Source organism: Arvicanthis niloticus, chromosome 6 (genome assembly GCF_011762505.2).
Source record: "Arvicanthis niloticus isolate mArvNil1 chromosome 6, mArvNil1.pat.X, whole genome shotgun sequence".
Lineage (NCBI taxonomy): Eukaryota > Metazoa > Chordata > Mammalia > Rodentia > Muridae > Arvicanthis > Arvicanthis niloticus.
The window spans coordinates 105,059,652-105,078,972 of NC_047663.1; the positions used below are offsets into that span (position 1 = coordinate 105,059,652).

Genomic DNA, 19,321 nt, shown 5'->3' on the forward strand with positions numbered 1-19,321 from the left:
CCCACCGTGCTGTGAACAGCCTCCCCACCGTGCTGTGAACAGCCTCCCTAACAGCCATTCCCTACTATGACACAGGACTAAACATGACCAAGTGACCATGGACAGAAACCTTAGCAACCATGGGTCAAAATCTTTTTTTTTTTTCTCCTTATAAGTAGTTTATCTCAGGTATTTTATCATAACATGAAAGATGTGCTAGTGGAAAATGAAGGAGTATGTTATAGGAGAGAAACCCCAGTGGTCGGTCTTAGGGCCATCAGAAGCCTGGGTGTGCACAGTCGACATTGAGGAACATCGTCATGGGAAAACGTTTACTTGCATTCCTTGCAGTGCTCTGCAGAGCAGCTATTCGGTGAGAATCCCATGTCTCTTTGCCCACAGTCTCCTTCCCCTCACTGGTTCTTGAATCCAACAGCTTTGTTGTCTGTGTTTTTGTTAACTCCCTGTTGGCTATTTTCTTCTTGATTGTAATCCATATGTTTCTGTTTCTCTGCTATGCAAGGGTCATTGTGAGTGCCTCATAGATGCTCTGAATTCTGTTATTTCTCTATTGGAAGCACACCTTGGTCCTCTAGGTATGACTACCATGGAATTTCAATGGGAAGCCCCAAGTGGTTTTCACAGGACTGTCAGGACTCAAACAAACCACATTCCAAGTCTCATGGTTGTTTTCTTTGAGTTATTTGTAAACCAGCCCCATGTGCATTCAGGAGCCTCAAGGACTTGAGAGGAGTCTGGAGGCACATGCACTCACCCTTAGGGAGCTCCCTCCTTTGTCAGAATTTTCCTTTCTTAGAGAAATTCCCACCACCAGCAGCATCCTACACTCACACTCAGAATGCTTATCTGCCAGGTAGGCTGCAACTTTTGATGTGTGTAGTTCTTTCTCCGATCCCATAGAGACCACCCACTGTCTGGCATGCTCATATGAGATACACAAGAAATAGTTCAGAGTCAGTCACAATTTATAACTTAGCAACAGCATATCTCAAAACAGCAAAGCAGTTGTCAGAAGGCTGCCTTAAGGTCCCAAGGAGATCTCTCTCTCTCTCTCTCTCTCTCTCTCTCTCTCTCTCTCTCTCTCTCTCTCTCTCTCTCTCTTTCTTCTCCCTCCCCCCTCCCCCTCCCCCTCTCCCTCCCATCTCTCCGTGTGTGTGTGTGTGTGTGTGTGTGTGTGTGTGTGTGTGTGTTCTGTGGCGTCACTTAACCACTTCCTACCTTGAAGGTTGTGAGAATTAGATGTGTTAACGCACATACTTTATAACCTGGAACCCAGCAATCCGCACGTATTAGCTGTGGTTGTTGCTTAAAGCGCAATTTGTCAACTGTGTTTCAGGCAATTAGTTTTTCCAAACTGTACGTTTCTAGTGCAGCTAAAATGTCACTGGATACACAGAGAACACTTCGTTCAAAATTCCATTCTATGTCTTACCTATAGTGACGGGGAATACACTCTGGATGGCGCCAGAGAGAGGGGTATTGAAAATACATAACTGTCAGTCTCTGTCTAAGATTAAGTTTGAGGAAATGTCTCTGCATTTCAAGTCGCAGCTGTTTGCCAGCCTGCCCTCAGTCACAGTGGGTCAACAGTTGCAAGCAGATGAAGCTCTGAGCTCCACTAATGCCTTCTTCGCCTGTGTCTACTAAATGAGTAAGAAATAATGGATTGGGGGAGATGCTTAATTATTGTCCCATTGCAGGCATACGGGTTATGTGGGTCTAGCCACAGTTTCCGGTTTATGTGCTTGACAAAATCAACCAAATGGGGCGGAGGAACGCGGCTCTGTGTAAGGGTTACGCCCGGCCCAAGCCTGCCGCCCAGCCCAGAGCCCCGGTCAGACCAGTCGGACTGCTTCTCTCTAGCCTGGCCCGCCCCGATCCGCCGACCGCCGCCCTCCCGGAAACCCGGTTCCGCTGTGCGCCTCCCCGCAGCCCTCGCGGCTCCGGCCGGCGCCTGGGCGCGGAGCCAAGGGGGCGCCCGGGCTGCCGGGGCCCCGGAGGGACGTGGAGAGAGGCATGTGCGAAGGGCTCCGCTGCAGTGTCAAGAATTCGATCTGTCGTCCTCCTGACGGTGTCTCCACTGTGGCTGCGCTGAGCACAGGTCAAGCAAGACCAGCAGGTGAGCACCTGAGGAGAGCCCACTGGGGCCAGGATGTCAAGGACAAAGTATCTGAGTTGAGGAGAAGCTGTAGGAGGCTAGAAAGCTAGCAGGAACCCCAAGAATAAGGCCTAACTGAAGAAAAGGTTTGGTTGAGCCCCACTGGAGTCCTCTAGGCTCCAAGTCCCCAGTAAAACAGGAGCCTTTAAAGATGTGAAGGGCTTTGCTTCAAATCTTCCCAATGTTCTCAGGTGCCTGTGATGACGTCTGGGGTGCACCTCCCTGATGACACCTGATGACACGTGTTCGCTGGGAGCTTAAAGGCTGCCCCCAGGAAGGCGCTGACATCTTGGAGAACCGGGTAGCTCTTTCCCACATGATTGGCACAGGCCCTTCTCCCGAACTCTTCTTGCTATGTCTGTCCAGAAAACAGCAGACATTCTTGGGAAGGTAAACATCATCCATTCAGATGTTAAGTCACCTTCCTCTCTGGTTCCTTTCAGGACTTAGGATTCAGTCTCATGTGTCCTTTCAGTAGAAGGGCAATGGGACCGGGGTGTGAATTATGCTGGGTTTTTCCAGGATACAGGCCGGCTTTTGTTGCTCTGATACATGCATCCACCAGTCCCCTGTGTGTCCATGACCTATATGTCTAGGTCGTGAGGCCAGCATCAAAGCCAAGTGCAGGACATCTCCATTTTCATGTGCCTGCCAACCTCATTAGCCCAGCCCCTTCCCCAAGCCCTGAGTTGATTGGATGTAATTAGCATCTAATTAGATATCTATGGTTCCTCTGCATGAGAAACAACTCAAGGTCAAGGTTAGTGAGCGTGGAGTGAGCACTGTCTTCCCAGCTTAGCATTTACTGTTCTTAGAGGGTAATGGGAAGATCCCTTCTTTCATTTATTCAATGGATACTCCCTAGTGGCTGCTGCGCGCGCGCACACACACACACACACACACGCACACTTAGGCACTATGAACTCCTCCATCTCCTTTGGATAGTTTACGGGAGAAGAGAAGGCAAGCAGGTGAATTATGCTATCTCAGGGTGATGAAGGCTGTAAGACAGAAACAAACAAAACTTTGTGAGGAGAGATGTGACAGGAAAATGAGAGAAACTCTCTCGGCTAGAAAAGATGCAGCAGTCATCCTGAGTGAGGTGGGGAAGTGCTACCATCTTCAAAGCCTACAAGTCTGCACAGAACAGTGATGGGGAGTTACAAACTGCTTCTAAGGCCTTAGAGCACTGCACGAATTCGGTGAGGAGGAGCCCTCAGAGAGCACTGCACAAATGGGGTGAGGAGGAGCCCTCCATGAAGTCCAAAGATCATTTCTTTTGGGGATGCTTAAATCTAAGATAGAGCTATACTTTCCCAGGAGACACGTCCTGTTTTCTATTTGCTCAATCATTTAACAAATATTTGCCCAACAGTCTATACTTTCCAGGTTTAAACCCCATTAATAAACAAGATCGTTCTTTTCTTTGTAGGTGCTATTTTCTGGTGAAAAGAAATGAATAATAGACTATTTATTTATGAGAGTCATGTTATATGCTATGTTACACAGGCTAGCCTTGAACTCTTGGTCGTCCTGCCTCAGATTCAGCTCCCGTAGGAGCGCCTACCTTCAGCAGATCAGTCAGTACAGTCTGAATAGAAGGGGTTCAACTTGGGCAGGGACTTATGAAGAAGATAAGACATAGCTGTGTGACTGCCCAGGGGAAGAAGATTCCCACCAGGGGAATAGAGAGTAGAAAGTCTTAGAGATGAGCAAGGTGTGATTCATTGACCATGCTGGGAGAATAGAAGGCTGGAGTAGCTCTGGCAGGTCACACAAGGCCGACAGGAACCAGAGCCACTGAGAAAAGCAGACAGCACCTTTAGGAAGGCCAGGCTTGGCAGTCCACACCAAGCAGGGTGAATGCTGGTGCTTTGTCACCGCTGTCACAAAATACCTGACAAAACCAAAATAAGATAACGTTTACTCTGGCTTATAGTCTGAAGATATGATCCATTACTGGGAGAAAGGCATGGTGGCAGAAGCCTGAAGCAGCTGATAACATTGTGTCTGTGGTCAGGGAGCAGGGGGAGATGCATTTTAGCCAACATGCAGGAATGCTTCCTTCACTTAAACTTTGCTAGCCTGGCAGTGGTGGCCCATGCCTTTAATCCCAGCATTCCAGAGGCAGAGGCAGGATCTCTGTGAGTTTGAGGCCAGCCTGGTCTATGGAGTAAGTTCCAGGAAGCCAGAGCTACACAGAGGAAACCCTATCTCCAAAACAAAACACAACAAACAAACAAAAAACAAGCAAACCAACAAAAAAATGTAAAAGGGGCTGTAGAGATTGCTCAGCAGTTAAGAGCACTGACTTCTCCACCTAGAGGACCCATGTTCAATTCCCAGACCTACATGGCAGCTTACAACTATCTATAACTCCAGTTCCAGGTGATCCAACACTTTTACACACACTCATGCAGGCAAAACAACAGTACACATGAAATATAAACAAACAAACGTTTCTAGAATCACCCTCATAGGAAAACTCAAAAGTATGTTCATTGGTGGGTTTCAGTCTAGACAAGCTGAGTTAAAGAGTAGGAGCTCAGAGGTATACCATCTTTTGCTCAGTACCCATCAACATGTTATAGGCCCACACAAAGAGAATTAAAGTAGCAAACTTGGGTTTTGAGGATGGCAGGAAAATTGCTGCCTTCTGGGAAATTCCTACAAGTCTTTTTTAATCTGAAACTAATTAAATGATGCAATTAGTAGGATTTGACAAAACAAAACACCTAGCTGGACAGCAGAGGAACTGTGTTACTGAGCAAGGACTGTATACTAGGCCCCCTTAGCCTCTTATGTGTAATAATAACATAGTCAATCCCCACAGCAGGGCTTTGAGGTGTGTGCTGTTGCTATACCAGGGCCTGGAGAGAGGAAGAAAGTTGCTGAGGTTGCATGGCAAGTAAGAAAGGGACAGCCTTTGCCATCAGGTGGTAGGGCTTTTCAAGCGTCTGCTTTAATTGTCATGCTGTAGTAGAGACCTGGCCTCAGGCCCACACTGCTATGTTTCCATCTCAGAGTTCTGTCTCCTGCCCCAGCTTTTACAGAAGTGTGGAGTTGGCACTAAAAAGAGAAAGATTCCTTCATGAAGCAGTAGTGTCTCTGCCTTCATTCCTGTAAGTTCTGGTCCTGGGCTATGGAAAGACGGAGAGGACATAGGCCCAGAACCAGCTAGTCATGATCTGTTCAGTCCTGGCCAGAGAGAGTCCCAGCCTCATGCCCAAGCTTCCATGTCCACCTCCTGTAGATTGAGAGCTTCTCAGCTGTCAGCCCATTCCCATAAGTCCTTTGGATGCCAGCCCTATTCCCAGCACCTCCTCTACTCTAGTCTGAAACAAAATCGCTGAGATTGGGTTCTTCATTTTTGTTTAAAATAAGTGTTTCCTTTAGAACGTGGTTCTGGAGGCTAAGAAACCCAAGATTGTGTGGCTGGTATCTGACAGGGCCTTCTTACTGCATCCTAACAGGAGAAGGGCATCACAGAGCTGGACGAGGAAGCTCGTCAGAGTTATAAATAAGAGTTACTCCTGTGATGTCCATTAAGTTATTAATTTATTCATGAGAACGAGAGCCCTTGTGACCCAATCACTACGGAACGTTCGAAATTATGTGTGACTGAAGATTAAGTTCCCAACTCAAGAAAGGTAAAGGACACCTTCAGATCACAGTAACTGGCATTGCAATGAACTTTGATTTCCACCCAAAATAATGGAGTGAACAGGAGGGTGGGAAGGCATGTGCCACTGGTGGAACAGTAAGGGGAGGGTTGTCTTGGAACAACTACAGGAGGTGCAATAAAAGACACATGGCATGGGGTTAGCATGATGATGTGTACTTTATAGTTAATTATTATGATGATGAGAGTATTCCCAGGAGGCAGAGGCAAGCCTGAGCTACATGAAGAGACCCTGTCTCTAAAACCTAAAAAAGAGAGAGAAGACACTAGGGCTTTGAGTTCATTTGCCCATGTTAAACATGCATTTATGTATTTATGTATTTATTTATTTATTTATTTACTTATGGAGACTGGGCCTAAGTGCCCAGGCTAGCCTCAAACTGGCCTTGAACTTCTGATCTTTCTGCCTCCACTTTTTAAGTGCTGCATTTATAAGCATGTGCCACCATGACCAGTTTTATATGGTGCCGAGCACTCTACGAACTGAGCCACTCCCTATCCCTTAATAGAGACTTCAACCTCCTTCTATCCATGGGAAAGATGAAGACATCTCTAAAGGGAGAAGAGAGATTTGGGGAGTTCAGGTCAAAGCAGCCTTGTGCTCTGAGTTTAAATGATTAACACAGGCTGTAAGCTTAGGAGACACAAAGTTTTCCAGAAAAGGATAAAAGTTTATGATATGAAGTGCATCACAGAGGTTGTGGGCTAAATAAATGTGACTACATTCTCAGAGGCCACTTCTTAAGGACACATATTCTATTTGTAAACAAGCACACATGCACACACACTCACCTCCCCTTTTTTTCTCTTTTCCATTTACAGATAGTAAAAATAATACCCAAACCATGTACTTATTTGTAAACTTAGCCATTCTCAACAATTAATCTTCAAGATATACACATGGATTTCACCACTCCTAAACAGATGTCGAATGTCTTGTTGGATGTGTATACCATGTTTATCAAGCCAATACCATGGGTCACGGGTCATTTTCCCTTGTTTGCTAGAATAGACCATAATGCATTAGGTCTTCCTGCACCACATCTGTTTTTTGAGACCTGTTTCAGCAGTGTGAGAAACTTATGTGAATTAAAAGTTACGTGTGTGTTAGACCATCAATGCTTCCAGCCACTGTCCGGAGGTACAGCATGACTTTTATTCATGAAAGTGGTGATTTCCCAGGATCTAGCAACCCAGGGTGGCATCAACTCACCAACCTTGTTAACTTCAAAATGTTATCACACTGTGGTTTTAATAGGTATTATTTGCTGATGAATCATTTTTATCAGTTTTCCACATATTTTAAGCTGTCGTCTTTCCACGTACTCTTCGTATCTTTGGTGTGTTTGTTAGCTTTATGTCTCTATTACAAAATACCAAGAGATCATCAGCCTGTGAAGAGGAAGCGTTTCTGTGGGCGCACAGCCTTGCGCGTTTTCATCCGTGATCAGTTGGCCTGTTGCTTTGGGCCTCTGATGAGACACAGATAATGACCGGAATATGTATCAGATGAAGCAGAGAGAGAGAAAAGAAGTACTGGATCTAACTTCTGCTTGAGACACCTCCAATAACCTACAACCTCTCAGTGGTTCCTGCCTCATAAAGGCACTACTAGGTAGCATTATGTGCTGAGGACTGGATTATTGCATGACCCTTCCAGCAGAAGCTACTGGACTTGGCCTGTGCTTTAAATCAGATATTGCTCATTTTGTTATTGAATTATAACCTCCCCAACCCCAACCTCCCCAGTGACCACCCTGATGTGTTTAGGATGGGTTTATCCTTGGAGCTGGATATATCTGGAAAATAGGTGATGTTGGCTTATATATGCATGAACGACACAAATTACACTACTTTATTTTTTCCTTAAAAATCTTTTATTTAAGAGTGTGCCAAAAGTCCTCAGTCTTGGTGGTTGGCATCTTCACCCACTGAGCCATATTGCCGGCTCCATGGTCTCTTTTTGAACTTACTAAGACAGGACTTCAGACCTAGCCTGCTAATGGCTTTCTTTAATGGCCATCTTTCTTTTCTGCTTTTTTTAAAAAATTGGATTGCCAGTAGTGTACATTTAGCTTGCTTTTTCTGATAGCCATATAGCTGGAGTTTGGGAAATATTCTAACAGTCAGTTATTATTGGATTAGTCTAAAAAGGTGAGTGGGGTTATTGTGTTAAAAACCCTGAAGGGAGGAGAGGGTTGTGTGAGAATGGGTGAAGGAAACAGAGCTGATCAAGAAGACGGTGGAGGGCCCATAACATAGGGATTGGAGGGAGGAGAATGTTGTGGATGGAGGGTGTCCAGTCAGTGGATATTTCCAGGGTAGGGTGATGTCATAGTGGTGGGAAATTACGATGGGCTGAGGACCTGTTATATCTGAGAGTCCAGGAGCAGCTGCTGCTCTCAAATCATACAGGAGTGGTCACAATAGCACTGAGCCCTCTGGGCATGAGAGGAAAAGGCCCAGAGGCTGGTGGCAAGGCTGCTCACAAGAAAAGCAGCAGCTGTGAGACTGTTTGATACATAGGACCTGGGAGGGGCAGGCTCCGAGGCAAGGGTGGAGAAGGCGTTCTTAGCACATTAGCAGGCTAGGTCTGAAGTCCTGTGGAAAGTTCATCTCTGGGCTGGAGAGGGCTTGACAAGTAAGTCTTCAGTGAGTGGCTGAGAGGGGAACAGGTGAGGGTGAGATCACCCAGAAGAGCAGGAAGAGCAGAGTGAAGGCCTAGAGAGGCCTGGCCAGAACAAGAGCCCCGCGGCAGCTACATTAAGAAGTGGATGGACAGGCTGAACCAGCTAATGAGATATTGTACATTTTCAGTGGACTCTCTGACATTCTGGAATTTGAACAACGAGAGATTGGGGTTATAGACAGGCCTAAGGAACCATCCCTTCCTGCCTGCTTGAAGGATGCAGAACATACTTGGGCAGAAGAGGGCGAACAGTTTAAGACCAATGTGGTGGTTCAGCTCCCCCAGGTAGGAGCTGGGATCCCCAAGCACTGTTCCTGCAGGGAGGTGCCAACCCTAAGGACGACATGGTCGGAACAGCTTGGGCCTGTGTTCAGTACTAGAGAGCTCTAGTGCAGGCAATGTTTAAGCATGGGCTCTCCCAGGGGTGTATGTGATCTTTCTGGTTACCCAGGAAATGCCTCAGGTTTTCTTTCTCCTTCACCCTGTCAAAGTATTCCTGTCCTTTTTTTTTTTTTTTTAATAATACCATGTTTTGCTACTAACTATATACGCCTAGCATTGTATACTAGTCATTGATTAATGGCTGACCAGAAGGAATGGTCATTGTGAAGAAGACATTCTTCAACCCTCCAGAAATGCTCCAAGCCTGTGGGAAGTGTCTGCTCAGTTGTGTGTCCTTGTCAGAACTTTTGGCATAAGAGCTTTTCATCTATAGTATCTTTATTTAGTGGTTTTCTCTGAATGTAGAAAGCGGGCATTACCTATTTTGAGCATCTTGAGTAATACCATCTGTGAGACTACAGGCTTGCTATAGCAGTTGTAATTTTCTTAATGCATAGTTACATGTATGTGTAACTAGTAAAACTACTCCACATGTGTGTTACATACCCACTTAGACACAGCTTGAATTTGTGCATTCACAGAGAGGTAATCTTGGAGCAGAAACTTCCTCCCAACCCTGTGCACTAGAAGATAAATCTGTTTCCTCTACCTTCTTAGTGACTTGGAGCTGAAAATAAAATAGACAAAATGTATAGATTAACAGGAGGAGTTAGAGTTTTGAATGGGTTACATTAAAAATCTATGTGCCTAACTTAGAGAAAAAGAGGGGCAGGAAGAGGCTTCTGTAGGAAGAATATGTAAGTTTCTGTTGGGAAGAAAGGTAGATATAAGGAGAAAGAATGAAAGAAAGCTTGTGAGGTTCTAGAGGCCAGCCAGGAGTGTGCAGAAAAACCCTGTCATGAAAAACCAAGTGTGTGTGTGTGTGTGTGTGTGTGTGTGTGTGTGTGTGTGTACATATTTATGTCGTAAATTGCATGTATTCTAAGCAAGCATAAAGGAGTTAAAGTCTTGTAAAAATTTCAATGAGGAGAAAGTCTCAATGTTGTGATGTTTACCTAAATAAAGTTTCAGAAAATTGAGGTCATATTGAATATAGAAGCAGTTTTATTTCCTTTGTGTGTCGGGAGAGAGGTACATGTCAACTTCAAGTGCTACTCCTCAGGTGCCATGCAGTCTGTTAGGGGGGAATGATTCTCTCACTGGGTTGAGAGATCTCAGGTTGAGATCCCCACCCCCATTAGGCTAGGGTGTCTGCCTCCCTGGCACTGGAACTGTAAGTAGGTGTCATATGGTACAGCTTTTTCATGTGGGTGCTAGGGCTTGAACTCATGTCCTCATACTTATATGGCAAACAAGCATTTTACCAACTGAGCTAGCTCCCTGGCCCATAAACATTTTTCCTGTTTAATAACAGAATTTGAGCATCTTTCTGCTTAAGTGGTTTTTAAAAACAAGATCAGTAATAGTTGCCTAGGTTCCACTAACCAAGGTAGGGGATGTGAGTACTTTTGCTCTTGTTAGTAATGGCGAGCTAGTGTGCTCCAGCAGATGTTTAGTGAGTGCCCTTCAGTGAGGGAGGGTAGATGACTGTGGAGACCACTCACGGACCACATGAGAGGGACAAGCTCATGACAAGTGCCTGTAGGAAAAGTGCTCATCCTAAAATCTAGCTGTGAGGTGAGGGCAGACAGGGAGAAAAGCCTTGGGAAAAAGAGTGAACTTTCCTGAGGGGCAAGGGAAAGTCTGAGCACCATGGCTTGGGATCTCTGCTCAGGAGCCACCTGTCCACAGATATAAGGGGTCTCTAATTTGCCCAGGCAGGGACAGAACTGCTTCCCTGGGTCACCTGACCTGGATTGAGGAGCCAAGGCAGAGAGAGATACTTGCACTCGCTTTGGAGTTCTTGCAGGGGACTGAATGGCAGGCTAGGTAAGCACTCTGCTGCTGAGACATACCCAGTCTAGCTCATGGTTTTGAGACGATATTTCACTAAGTTGCTCAGGCTGGCGTTGAACTTGCTTTGTAGCCCAAGCAGTCTTAAACTTTCCACCTTCCTTCTCAGCCTCTTGAGTAGCTGAGATTGCACCACGCCCACTTTCACAATCACTTTCTGACTTCTTCAGGAAGCTGACATAGTGGATGTCTTGGGAGATTGGCAATGGTTCTTACCCTATCCTTTGTCCTGACTTTGAGAGATACCCCCCCAGACCTCGCCCTCTGACCCCAATTCTAAGCCACAAGCACCCAGGTGGTAGTGCCTTTGCTCCCTGCTGAATGTTAGCAATTAAAGACCTGGTCCACCCTCCTCTAATTTCTTGCTCTGATCCCTGGAACCACCTCCTGGCCAGTGTGATATAAACAAGTAACTTGCCAGAGGGAGATCTGGGAAGGTTAATGTCCTCCTTTCTGTCCTTTCTGAGGACTCATGCTTGCAGAGCTCACAAGGGTGATAAGAAATGTGACTCTGCCTGCAGGTACGTGAGGACACAGCTGCCTTAATTCAGGCTTCTCCAAAGGAAAGGGAGTTTTGTCACTCTGCCTGCTACTTGCCCGGAAGTTCAGTGTTTCAGATCAGCCAGCTCTAGTTTTGAGACATCCTGATTGATTACAACACAGAAGCTCCACTGGCTTGGAGAGGAGGCCAGCCCTCTACCTCAGTGCTGCGATGCCTGCTTCTGCAGCATATGGACCACAGCAAGGCAGAAGACAGGTCCTTGCTGGGCTCTTGACTGCTGGGTCTTGCAGTGCTATTGACTGTCAGTAACTACTCTGACCCCCAGTCTCCCTATCTGCCTGGAGCACGGGGACAGCAATACTTCATCCAAGAGCTCTGGAGGGAAAGGGCCAGTGAATTAGGAAAGCCTGGTGAAATTCTGCAAATGTCTGTGCATAGGGGGCTCAGGAAAGGATGGTGCAATAAGTCAGGGTTTCTGTCCCCTCCCTCTGGGCCTCATGAGGGGCTCCTCTCTTAAAAGGTGCCCCCTCCCCCTCTCATGCTCACTGCAACCACCTGTGCTGAAGGGCTTCCTTTGTGGACAATCAGGAAGTAGCTCATCTCTCAGGGGCACGGCAGATTCTGGTCAATGCAACATACCTTGGGCTATGTGGGCTGTGTGCTGCAGACTATGTGGTCAGGGTGTGTTTGGGTTCTTGGAGAGGATGGTGGACTAGGGAGAGACTCCATGAGTGGAAGGAGAAGGATGCTGGAGGCAAAGCTCACTATTTGAGACTCTGAGACCAGGGACCATAATGTCCCTCTAGCTGGCCTCCACCAAGGGATCCTCCACCCAGAGTTTTGCTTCTTATACTATCAGGAGATAAAAGTTATAAGAGATGAATGCAGGGTGAGGACTCCAGCAGTCAGAGAAGTCCTTCATGACCCATGGCCTGGAAGGTGAGGGAGAGGCAGATTTCCCTTTTGTTTTGAAGTGATTAGGAGAGAGTTGAGCAATCAGTCAAATGGAGGAGGGACAACTTAGGTCAGGCACTCTTCTATCAAGTGAATGCAGTTCGTAGTCACAGGGGAGGCTGTTGACTGCCTATGTAGCATCCAACCAGCTTCAGAGAGCTAAGAGTGCTGTGGACCACTGGGGAGGAAGCAGAGCCCCCAGTCAACAGGACAACCCTGCTTGCCTCTAGTCTCTTACCTCATGGCCATCTACTTCAATCATCACCTCTCAGTGTCACTCTCGGTGGCCATGTTCAATGAAGGCTCACTTTCCTTTTTCTTGCCCTTTCAGCAGGCTTCATCATGGCCAGCCACTTCCTCCTTCAGAAACAACCTCTTCTCTCCAGTAACAGCATTGTCTTGTTTCTGTTACCTTTTGATAGCCTACTTTACAGACCCCTCTCCTCCCATCCTGGTAGACCCCACCATGCCTGGTTCAGATATATCTCTGAGGCCATACCAGCCCGTAAACTCCAGACATGGTGTTCAGTTGCCTGCTGAATTCCACAGAGAGCTAAACCCAACACTTAAAAAGTCAAACTTCTGATCGTCTCCCATAAGCTTCCCTGCCTGGGACTTTTCCATGTCAGCAAATGCCATTGCTAGCACAGCGGAAGCCTGGAAGGTGCCGTTGACTTCCCTCCCACTTTTACACCTCCCATCTGTAAGCAGCCAGGCTTCCCAGTTGTCCACAGTGATGGACTCTCCTTTTTATGCCATTATTGACCTTGCCCAAGAGAGTGTCCTTCCTTATTGGGTCCCCCACTCCACCTCCAAAGCCACCTAACTGGGGTTTTGCTCTTAGGTAGCCCCTGATGGCTGATCTTTATTTAGTAGACAAATGACACTAAAAATAAATGCATAAGTAAATACTTCTTTGGCCCTCAACTCCCAACTTCAAATGTGCCTTGGTCCACAGTTGGGGGACCCAGTCCACTCTGTCCCCGGACTTCTCCCAGCCCCACTGGCTGTTTCCTGGACATTAGACATTTCCCATTGTAGATACGGAATTACACCTGCACTGCTCTTCCCTATTGGGCCCATTCCACTTGGATAGAATATATCTCTGAGTAGGTTGTCCCTGACCTCTGACCTCAGAGGCAGTGAGTAAGCTCACCCTGCCTCCTCTCTGGTTTCTCTCCTCCCAGCATTCTCAGCATTTTATGAGCAAATGCTGTTTAACCAGTGGGGGTGCCTGTTCATTTTTTTGTCTCTAGATTGGCAGCTCTCTGTGAACAAGTGGCATGTTTTATTCCTGGTTTATCAGCAGCCTCTGGTGTGGGGATGGAAACACAGAAGGCACTGGCTGGAGTGCTGCATACCAGAGGCAAGGCTAGAGCCGGAGAAGAGGTTTGCTTCTCAGTGATACATTTCAGTTTCAGGTTTACCTGCCATGGGAGGAGACCAGCTATGTGGAGAGTTGTAAAATCCTGAATACAGGAAGCACTGCAGCTTGGAGGAGAGAATCAGCCAGGATCTGGTGAATTGGAGGTGTTTGTGAGATTCAGCTGTGCGTGCTAGTCTTACAAAGTAGGTGGGTTGAGCCTTCCAGGGCCAGCAGGGTCTCATCCAATGTATCAAATACATAAAGGTGACCTGAAGCTGACAGACGTCACGTTGTGTCTTGTTTCACTTTCCTTCCCTATGTCGTTCCTTGGCAGCAGTCTGCAGGGCCAGGTCTGAAGCAGGCTCCTCATGCTCCTCTCACTCAGCTCAGGGCAGCAGAACCACACACTAGCCCCCTCTTTCTTTTTCTTCCCTACTCTAACCCTGCGTCATCATAAGCTGGCGGGGGAGGGGGGCTTGAGCATGACTCTCAGCTTTACCCTCTACCCCACCCTCTGCTATCAGCATGCTAACCACCCTAAACCTAGTCTTGGGCTGTATCAACTGCAATGTGCAGGGGCAAAGCAGAACATAGAGTTCTCAGGACGCTCCACACACAGAGGCATTCATGAGTCTAGGTAAGTGCATCTCTATGGCCTCCTTCCATCTGTGAAAGACTACAGCTGGAGGAAACCTAGCTATAGTCAGGGCCTCTCAATGTAGACCACACGCAGACAGCCCATGACTGAGGCCTGACAGCACCACTGTTGTGGGCAGGGCCGGAAAGAGGGCCCAGGGAAGGCAGTGAGTTCACGAGAGCCAGTGCTGTGGCCGGGGTGGGGTTGTAGAAATTGAGACTGAAGATATGGACTGTTTACACCGAGTGTGGCTTTCATTGGCTTCTATCATACTCCTAAGCACTGTAGCCTGTCCCAGGCACTTGTGTCTAGAACTCAACTGTTGGGAATAGACATTTATCAGCTCATTTGTTCTAACTGCTTGGCTTGGGTCTAGCCTTGCAACTTCCCATTTGTGCAACCTGAAGCAGCAGCTGGATCTGTACAATGACTGAAACAGTCATGCTTTACGAGGTCAGAGTGAGAACCAGCTAGGGAACCTTTGGTGACTGTAAGATAATATCCCAGGTGTCATTATCATAATCATATAAAAATTGAAATATCCTATGTGGAAATCAATGCTTGAGTTGAGGCCCTCTGTCTCCCATTGCTAACCCTCGGGGTGGGGTGGGGGGGACCACACAACTAAGCTGAGGCAGAGGCAGAACCTGGGGTAAAACTTCAAGAAGGAAGGAGGAGGGGCCGTTCACAGACCAGGCCTCCTATTCTGCCCCTTTCTCTCAGGTCCTGGTGTTGTGGGGAGTTGGCCAATCTGTGGCAGGTTCTTTCTGGGGAGGTGCTCCAGGGTAGTGGCTTTCAAGGAGTAGACACAGATAGGGTTTGAGGCCCTCGGAGATGCTGCAGCCGGAAGTGGAGGCCCTTGTCTTGTGGGCAGGAAGTGTGAGGTACTGAGCTACTTACTCTGAGGGCTAGGGAGCCCTGGGGAGCGGGAGGGGTATGTGTCACAGTGGTGAGGGGAACGGAAGTCGGAAGCTTTAGTCACCGTATGTGCAGGCAGGCGGGCAACTTTGCAGCAGTAAGTTCCTGGGGAAGGGGCATCCGGATCAGCTGAGGAAAGCCTCAAGGTGAGTTAGGCGGGCTTACAGGGGTGGGGGAGTAGGGGTTGGGGGTGGGGGGATGGGGTGGGGAGAGTGGGGGAATCTGGTTAGGGGACCATAAAATGGAGTTTTATGTGGGCCCTCATGGCCAGGCCTAGGAACAGGTAGGTAGACTTGATCGCTGCTTGGGTATCTGACAGGAGCCTAACCTCACTGGACCCTCGCGGTCCCCTACCTTTCCTCCATGCTGACTTTCTGTGTAACTCTCCATCTGGCCCTTCTCTGATGTCTGCTTCTCCCTCCTTTCACCAGGACCTCTAGAAATCTGTAAGGTATAAAGTGAAAGGTTAAGGGTCAAGGCAACCTGCCTGATGTCCTCGTGACTGTCGTAGTCGAGGTCTCAGCTTGCGCTGACTGTAGACTGAAGACTGGCGTCCCAGGAGGGTGCTGGAGCAGCACTGGGTGTGGCCGCTGCTGAAACGGAGCCTTACGTGCCCTCTGCCCCACACTATGCTCAGGTCCCATCCAAAAGACTGGAGTAAGAAGCAGGAGACAGCCTCCAGCTTGTTTAGTTGTTGAGTTGGGACTATTTTCCTGATGTGTAAGAGGAATAATGTTACTCCCAAAAGTGTCCCTCTATGAGACGCTGTAAGGCCTACTGTCCCTCAAAACTGGTGCTCAGTTCCTGCTTTCATATTTCAGGGCCTAAAATTCCACAGTTAGAGTCATTCTTTGACTAAAGGGGCTCAGAAAGTTGACCCATCAGGACTAGAACTCCTAAACCCCTTACCATAGCTTGAAAACATAGGCTCCAAGTAGGCATATATCCCCAGCCCTCTAGGATGGCAGAGCCTCATAGCACCCCCTCCAGTTATCAGTCAACTGGGGGAGAGCTCATTGCCCAGATGCTGGGGTAAAAGGACCAAGGACGGAGAGGCTTGCCCTGAGCTCTTAGCGGGCTTTTGCCTTCTGAGCTTTGATTTTAGGTCAGCTCCCTCTTCCCACCCCGTTACTCTTTGCTCTCTTTTTAAGCCTTAGCTGGTTTTACCATGGGCTATGGGGGCCCCTTACCCCCCACATTTGCATGAAGGCTTTCTTCCCTAGTCAGTTCTCGCAGTGCTCTGTGCCCAAGTTCAGGTAGAGGTACCAGTCCTGTCCCTCCATCCCAAGAAACTCTGTTGTGGCTCCTTCCCCTCAGGACACTGCTGCCACCTGGGCTATACAGGGACAAAACAGCTCCCCTCCCATGCCATGGAAGGGTCAGGGCTCTTATGGGGTAAAAAGAAGGAAGCAGGCTGCCTTGCTGAATCTGAAGCTTAAACTGGAGTTTGTGTGTTATGTGGGATGTTCCAGACAAAGGGCCAAGGGTTGTTTCCTCCAGCAGGCCAAAAGCTGACAGTATGTGATCTGGATGAGCTCGACAAGGAGGTAGGGGTGTGTGTGTGTGTGTGTGTGTGTGTGTGTGTGTGTGTGTGTGTGTAGGAGCATGTGTGTGTTATTTACTTTTGCTTCTCTGTGTCAATGGCAGAACCACAGAATTAGGCTGAGAAGACAATTTCTTGAGCACCTCCCAAGGCCCAGGCCCAGCATCAGCCCTCAGACCAGTTCCCATTGCTAAGCAAACCTGCTGAGTGGCTTTTGAGTCTGATTTCTTTATTCTACAGCTAAGGGACCAAGTTACATTTCCCTCTGTCGTGGGGCTAGTCAGTTATAGAGTTAGCATGTGAATATAGTCTGTGAGCCTCTCCATCAGCACTCTTCACTGTCCCCCTGGTCCAGGCTGTTACCCCCCTCCCCAGGAATAGCGTGTCTCGGTACTCACTTGCACACTCTTAGCTAGAATATAAAGCAGGATCTGTAAGCCGTGAGCGAAAAGCAAACGCAGGTGCCCTCTTGTTCCCTCTGCCCTGCAAGACCCAAAACATTGCTGGGCTAGGGATATTGCTCAGTTGGTAGTCTTTGCCTACCATGCACAAGGCCTTGGGTTTGATCCCCAATACCATATAAACCAGGCATGTCAGAGCACTTCTGTAACTCTGGCACTGAGGAGGCAGAGGCATTAGTAGCACCCGTGAGTTCAAGGCCAGCCAGGGTGGTATGTAAGAAGACCTTGTAGTGAAAAACTAAAAGAAATCCATCCTTGATATTCTAGGGCAGGGTAAGAGGGACTGACCTCCTGGTCCTCGTGTCACTCCTCTCCACCAGCTAGATGTACAACTGAGCCCCTGAAAATTCTCCCCCCAAAAATGTCCTCCTGGTGAAATTACCTAAATGGCCTAGAGAGAAAGCGGTTAAGAGTACCGCTGTTTTTCCAGAGGTTCTGAGTTCAATTCCCAGCAACCACATGGTGGCTCACAACCATCTGTAATGGGATCTGATGCCCTCTTCTGGGTTAGTGTGAAGACAGAGCACTCATATACATAAAAATAAATAAATGAATGAATGAATGAATAAATAAATAAATAAGGGCTGGAGAGATGGCTCAGCAGTTAAGAGCACTGACTGTTCTTCCAGAGGTCCTGAGTTCAATTCCCAGCAACCACATGGTGGCTCACAACCATCTGTAATGGGATCATATGCTCTCTTCTAGTGTATCCAAACAAATAAATAAATCTTTATAAATAAATAAATAAATAAATAAATAAATAAATAATTATTTTAAAAGAAAAGGCAAGAAAATTACCTAAAATGCAGAACCCAAGACTGAAACAGAGGGTGCTCAGTGAGACAGTGCTGCTCTCTTTCCTGCTGCCTGGTCACTCCTCCCCTGTATGTTCTAGAGCACTAAATCTTTTCCTTGGCTTGCAAAGACATTCCGCATCGCCCAGAATATGTCCTTAAACTTCCCAAACGTCACAGAACTCTGAAAAAAATGGAGGTCCATTTTGTCTTAGAGGCAACAGAACCCATCTAGTGAGACCTAGTCTTGCTGAACCCATTCCTTGCAGCTTTTGTTCAGAACCTGAGATGAGAGATTTCAAAGGAGATCTTACTGGGCTGGTCAGATAGTTCATCTACTAGAGGGTCTTGCCACCAAGCCCAAAGAGCAGAGCTCTATTTCTGGAATCCACATGGTGGAAGGAGAGAACTGATTCCCCCAAGTTCTCTTTACACAAACACAAAATAAGTTAATCCACCTGAGACATGGGTAGGGAAGATTTCACTGAACTAGGGAAGTGGGAAGAAAATTCTAGATGCATACCTAAGGCATACATGTGCTCTGCTCTCTTGGTTTTGGCCTGCTTCTATCTAAGAGATGACTTTCTTCATCCAGGGTAAAAAGGCTAGTCTCAGTGCTCACCCAGATAACTGCTAGGGCAGCTGTGATGGCCATCAGAGGGAATAAACCCTTCTGATGACCTCCTGAATGGGTGGCCACCCAACCTATCCATTCAAGGAGGAATGCTAAAAATGTAATAAAAAAAAAAAAAGGAAGGTCTATGCTGACCTGCGGGTGGGAAATGACAGTGTGTCTAGGGGAGCCTTATACATGGGTTAGGACCCCAGCTCTCTCACCTGTTGGCTGAGCTAGAAAACCCTACAAACCGTAGCTTTCTTGCTAGAGACAAGGGAGTGGTTTTGTTAGCCTCATTCATGGGATGCTTGACAGCAATGAGCTCATGGCTGTACAATTGGATAAGTAGCCTATTTGCAGGGCCAGGATACCATTCTGTACCCTGTCCCATGGCATCAGGTTGCCAAATAAAATACAGAAGACCCAGTTAAATTTGAACTTTTGATAAATTAGTAGGGTGTTTCAAGCATGTCATAGACATTGGAAGTGCTGGAATTCTGCTTTATTTTTCTCTCTTTTGAAAACATTATGGGATATTAACCCAGGCCCTTGCACATGATAGACTAATACTCTATTATCTATGTGCCCAACTCCCTCACATGTTCATCCACTAAATTTAGCCACCCCACCATGAAGGGGTACCCCATCCCCGGATGTCCTGGCCTCCAGGAACTGACTCTCACTTTCAGGCTCAAGAACCACAGGA

The 19,321-nt window shown here is 47.3% G+C and overlaps 1 protein-coding gene across 7 annotated transcripts in view; it reads left to right on the forward strand.

Annotated features, from left to right (window-relative positions):
* Positions 1-1,871: 1,871 nt before the first annotated feature.
* Positions 1,872-19,321, forward strand: part of Psd4 (pleckstrin and Sec7 domain containing 4) — a 55,152-nt gene continuing 37,702 nt past the window's right edge. For 4 of the 7 annotated variants that reach the window (XM_076937489.1, XM_076937492.1, XM_076937491.1 and 1 more), the window contains exon 1: positions 1,876-2,119. The gene's annotated coding sequence lies outside the window, so the exon portion shown is untranslated. Of the gene's footprint in view, positions 2,120-2,349; positions 2,549-15,209; positions 15,348-19,321 lie in introns of those variants that run through there. The other 3 variants (XM_076937493.1, XM_076937495.1, XM_076937494.1) reach the window with 3 other exon arrangements.